This window comes from Crinia signifera, chromosome 5 (genome assembly GCF_055691185.1).
Source record: "Crinia signifera chromosome 5, ASM5569118v1, whole genome shotgun sequence".
Lineage (NCBI taxonomy): Eukaryota > Metazoa > Chordata > Amphibia > Anura > Myobatrachidae > Crinia > Crinia signifera.
This window is the reverse complement of record NC_139221.1, coordinates 127,436,558-127,442,967: the sequence shown is the minus strand read 5'-3', so window position 1 is coordinate 127,442,967 and position 6,410 is coordinate 127,436,558. Positions and strand designations below refer to the sequence as shown.

Here is a 6,410-nt window from a genome sequence, read left to right as displayed (position 1 = left end):
TGCTACAGTCACACCACATTACTGGTATACGCCCAATCTCGTCCGATCTTGGAAGCTAAGCAGTGTTGGGCTGGACTAGTACCGGGATGGGAGACCACCCGGGAAAATTCAGTGCTGTAGTCTAGGCCGGTGAACTTTGGTCGTTGTCACATATAAAATATATTGCGGTATCCGAGGGAGGGTTACTAATCACTAGGTAGATTATTATTTTACTTAAACACTGTATATTATTATTAATATTTTACTTAAACACTGTATGTAATTTAGATTCTTAGCGATTAGCTATTCACTAAATAAAGCCATTATATAATTAAATTATTACCCTTGAATTATTTATAGTCTCACCACTTTCAGTACACCCACCAATTGATTATTTATATAATCATTAAGCACTGCTCAATTTGTGCACCTATCACTTTGTGCACCTGTCACTTTAAAAACGTCCATATATTTAGTGCACTTGTCACTTTCATTATCCACACTATGGATATCCTGTATTTAACGTGGGTAATATCTGGAAATGATTAATGCCCGCTGACCAGTCACTTTAACGTACAAATCATATATACCAGCAATACAGCTTGTCTTTATAAGTCTATTTACGTATCTCTTTTCATCCTATTCTATATTGCCATAAGAAAAAGCGCTTAGAAAATGGCCACCGCAAGTCCTGAGCATATGAAAGTACCAGCAGTCTACATGAAAATGGCCGCCGCAGTAAGAACTGTGCAGTTAACCTAACGGAGAATGCAGACGCCGGACATAGTCTGAAGACTTCGTTTTAACAACTAGAGAACCCGGACGTCACAGGCGCATGCGCAGTAGCGCAGAAGAGTACCTCTCTCGGAAGCCTGGCATTCCTATGAATCAGACGCGGGCGCATGCGCAGTAGCGCTACCCGGACACCGGATGTGTGGCGGAAGTGCCGCGCACACATCCAATTTAGCCTGTTAAGCAGTTCTATTGTATGTATATGAAATCTGTTTGTTTTACTGTAGTACCACTATAGCGCCCCACCTTATAAGGCATAGGGGATAATTATAGGTATTGTCTTTCATTCCGTTTTCCATTATGTAATTAATTATTGACAGGAAGTGATGTCACTCTAGAAACAGGATATGTATCAGTATAAATATAGGTCTGGCCTCAGTCTTCTTGCACCCCTTGATAAAGTCAGAAGGACGAAACGCGTTGGGACTCACTAGCCCTCCTGTCTCATCTCTACAAGTTAAGCTACTCTTTTTTATTTTACCTTATACGAATTTTTTAGGTTAGAATATATTTTTTAATTGTCTGTATTTTTTAATGGGACATGCTGTCCACTTTGTTTAAATAAATGTATATGTTTTTATACGTACCTCTTGACACTTTTTATCCATAGTAAAAATATTTTCTTTTACCGTGTTTTAGACCACCTTTTATAAAATATTTTATTTGGTTTCCTAAAGTGCGGACCAGCACACATAGTATTTACTTTTTTAGAGCAATCAGTCGCCGCATCTTCATTTATTAAATGCATATATATATATATATATATATATATATATATATATATGGATAAAAAGTGCCAATTAGCCAATCAAAATTGTTTACGTCATCATGAGTTTGTATTTACAGCTGCACGTGGGACCTGCAATCTAGAGGAATTGGACTGGTAACTGAATGCAAGAGTCTTCTACTCTCACAATCATCACTAGTGTCTTCATACACTGTATTTGTTCAGCCTACCACAGTAAATGACTGACTGAGTGTTTTGTTGGCAGGCACAAGGTACACCTGTCTCTCATAACTAATTCAACAAGAATAGACCTATTTTGATTATGGCCCTAAGAAGACATTTGGAATTCAAAAATAAACAATACCACAGGCAATGGCATATTTGCATAATATGAATTGTTATGCTATAAGCACCTTGCAAAGTATATCGTAAACAGATGGTAAGTATGCTAAATATATCGACCAATGTGAATGGAAATCAACATTGTGCTTTACTCTAGAGATTAAGAGCACACTAGAGAAACGTATTTTGTTATCTCTATGGCAATGCTTCACAGACCACCGCTACTGGCGTGTGCAGACCCTCTACAAGCTACAGTATAATAAAGGAAAACCTATAGACACGAAACAAAAATAAAAACATTGGAACTTAACAAAGAGCTGAGGAGCGGGAAGTTTTTGTAAAATGTAAAATAAACATGGAAGTATTGAATCAATTCTTGGAGAAGTATGATGATACAGAGCACACTGTGTACGGAACATGTTGCTCCTCAGACTATAGTTCAATAATGAACTAATGAATAGTGATGACAAGTACATGTACTATTCTGCTGAAGTATGAAGTAACTGGACTCTAAAGTACTGGTGCCAGCTATAATAACATGCAGACCGGGACACAGAGTCATATATACCCGTGCAATTGGGTAGACAGAGTCAGGTGCAAATACTGAATGAATGCACTAGTGGACCTCTTTTTACTGGTTGTTTGTAAATAAACCGGTGGAGCTGCTTGGTGCTTTCTTCGTTGTTTATGCTTATATAATGAAAGTTCGGTACCATTACATAAGGTATGCGATGGTATGAGATGCGATAATCGGGTAAATGAGCCGGATTGCACAATTAAATATCGCACAGCATCGCATGCCAGCAAATGGCATGCGATGCGATGCGATTTTTAATTGTACAACCCTGATGGTTGCTTACAATGTTAAATGCACCTCTATTGTCCACGCCACCCACACTATCAACGCCAACCCAAAGCATGGCGAGCACAGCGAGCCCGTGAGGGGCAGCGGTACGCGTCCTCCGACCTTTTCATACCCCCACTATCCACGTCGGTGTGGAGTTGACTTTAGATAATGTGGTGAGCACAGCGAGCCACTGAGCCCGAACGTGACGAGCGCAGCGAGCCCCACGAGGTCATCCATGTCCCCTCACGGGGCTCGCTGCGCTCGCCGTACTTCGGGCTCAGTGGCTCGCTACGCTCGCCACACTATCTAAAATCAACTCCACGCCGACGTGGATAGTGGGCTTATGAAAAGGTCGGAGGATGTGTACCACCGCACCTCACTGGCTCGCTATGCACGCCACGCTTCGGGTTGGCGTTGATAGTGGGGGTGGCGTTCACAATGGGGGTGCATTTAACATTGTAAGCACCCATCTGGGTGCTTGTACAATTAAAAATCACATTGCATCGCATGCCAGTATAGTATATGCGATGCGATTTGATGTATAAGATGCTGTAAGATCAAAATCGTGGGCGCCGTGCTAGGAAACAAGTACCGAAAGTTCTTTCTGATACTTTAATGGGGCTTTTAAAGTTTTATTAATGCCAAATAGTGATTTTTGCTTTAATAAAACACCATTAAAATGGGATTTCTATTGGAGATGGGATGTTGCCCATAGCAACCAATTATTTTTTATGTTTGATTTATTTAGCACCTTCTAGAAGATAATAGATTGTGGGTGGGATGTTCTAACATCCGCAGCCCTCTAACACCCCCCTTCGCCGGGTACCACATTGTTAATAATCGCATATGCTCTAACATATGCGATTATTAATGCAAAGGACAGCTCTTGCGATAAGAGCTGCCCCTTGCGATGCGGCCACAGAGCTGGACTTCTGGGTCTGAGACCCGGGAGTCCGTCTGCACATGCGCAGAGCTCCGGAGCCGGCAGCAGGGCATGCAGGGATGGATCCATGACGGATCCCTCACACAGCGCTGTGGTAAGAAGCCCATAGGCTTCTGCAGGGAATCGACACTGCGGAAGGGGGGGGTTAGAGAATACAGAAATGCTGTAAAAACCCAGATAACAGGGTTTTTACCGCATATCTGGTTTCGAGCATCCCGCCCAGAATGGGTGTGGTATAATTACCCGACAGTCGGGATTCAGACAGTCATTACTCAGACGTCGGAATCCCCACTGCACAGCGGGGGGACATTAATGAAGCCCCTTGCGGGTACGGTGGCGAGCTGCGCTCGCCACCTATTTTATTCTCCCTCTATGGGGGTCGTGGACCCCCATGAGGGAGCAGTCGGGATTCCGACGTCGGCGTATTGACTGTCGGAATCCCGACTGTCGGGGAGCCGTCCGGCACCCCCCAGAATCTGATTGGTTGCAATGGGCAACATCCCATAGTCACTAGAACTCCCATCTTAGTAAATTTATCCCACTGTGTCTTCAACATCATTAACAACTAAACTAGTAAATATAACAATACTCTTTATGTTTTATCTAAACTAAATACTTAAAAAATGTGTATGTGTATGGACCTAACGGTTATGGATCAAAGGTCAACAGCATCTAGGTCTACAGTCGATAGGCCCTCACCAAAAAGTTCACATGCACAAGGTTGACTTTGTGAAAAAAGGTTGACACAGGTAACAGGATTAAACAGAAAAAAAAGTCAATGTATGAAAAGATTGACATGAGTTTTACACTTTTTTTTGGAGTCAAGGTCGACACCTGAGCATGTTGACCCCAATTAGTGCACCGCTTAACATGCAATGATTTGGTCCTAATCTCAGTCGCAGTCCACAAGGATGGAAAAGTATGAAAAGGTAAATAAATGAAATAAATCGTGAAAAAAAATCACGTAGACATGTTTTCATGTGTCTGCCATTGCCACGCCAAACTTTTGCTTGTGTCGACATTTTTCTATGTCAATTTTGTGCATGTAGGCCATATGGTGTCGGTTTATCATCCAGATCCCTCCCTAATGATTGCTTCAGTGTCCTGTCCCCTGATGCAACGATCCATATTTACCATGTACTTGTCCTAATTGGCTCCCAACAAATTAACCCTAGAATGTCTGGGTGTCTGTGTGGAATCATGTGCAAAATAGAATGTGACATTTTTATTTGTGGAGGCTTCCTGCCCTTTTTTTTTAAGTATTGCATATGCAATTTTTGCAAAAAAAAAGAGGACTTATTACAAATTTTACTGATCCTCTTCTTAATAATTAAGTAAATGTATGAGATACATTTTATGATATGATATCAGTAACTAAATAAATAATCACCTCATTTAGTGCCAGTTGGCTGAGACTGAACCCAGATAAAACAGAGGTTCTGATGATAAATCACAGGACAAGATGGCAGCATAGCCAACTGACAGTCTTACGCTGGGGGGCACCGCACTAAAAAACTATGATCATGTGCGGAAGGAATCTTGGTGTTGTCCTGGATAGTGGTCTGACACTTAAACATCAGGTGTTGGCCACAATCAAATCCTCATTCTATCATCTAAGGAATATAGCCAGAATCAAGCACTTAATTCCCTCAGAATACCTGCCTAAAGTCATACATGCATTAATATCATCACTTTTAGACTACTGCAATGCTCTCTACCTGGATCTCCCATCAAAAGAATTGCACCGCTTGCAGCAGGTACAGTACAAAATGCAGCCGCCAGACTATTAGCTAACCAGCCCCGCTCCTGCCACATAACTCCCAGTCTCTATGCCCTTCACTGGCTACCTGTAAAATGGTGACTCGTTTTCAAGACTGGCTTACTCACTTTCAAGGCCCTACATGACCAACGTACCTGCAGCAGCTTCTGATTCATTACTATCCTACTCCATTACTACGATCCGCTGAAGAAGGACTACTAACAGTACCCAGAATCTCCCTGAATTCATATGGGGGTTGAGCTTTCAACTTTATTGCTCCAACTCTATGGAACTCTCTTCCTCGCACAGTGCGAGAAGCCCCCACTGTAGAATCCTTTAAAAATAGACTAAAGACGAACCTATTTACTCAATCATTTTACTGATATCTACCGTTAAGCTTGTTTCGTATTTTGAGCTGTAAAGACAATGGTAAAGCACTTTGAGTCCTATTGGGAGAAAAGTGATATATAAATATCATCATTATTATTATTATTATTATTATTATTATTATTATTATTAATAAAGTAGTGCTTATATTGATTTATATCAATATATTTAGAGATATATTTTAGTTATTATTTATTGGTCAATACCAATGTTCCCTCTAATTTTAGGAAGGCTGTGTGCGGCAAAAGATTTTGGCTGTGCAACTTTGGAAGGAAATTAAACATTTTGTGCGTCACTTATATATAACTGGAAAATGACGTTCAGCATTTGTGTTAACTTTACTTCAAAATGATATTAAACATTTAAACATTCAAAACACAGCACACAATGTAGTTAATGGGTGAAACACACATTAATTGAGTCCACAACTGCAAAAAGGGACCACTGCTGCTTTCTGCGCTCTGTTGTAATGTCTGTGCGCATCCCCGTCGAGTTGTGTGCGCGCGCACAGCTTAGAGGGAACACTGGTCAATACTCTAAAACAGTTATAGCACCTGCTATTTGTGGAGGTTAATTGGTATACATTGTACATACAATTTATTTATAGTGGATCATATTTAAAAAAATGGTGATG

At 41.0% G+C, this 6,410-nt stretch overlaps 1 pseudogene; it reads left to right on the top strand.

Annotated features, from left to right (window-relative positions):
- Nucleotides 1-123, top strand: LOC146006032 (5S ribosomal RNA; annotated as a pseudogene).
- Nucleotides 124-6,410: the final 6,287 nt, after the last annotated feature.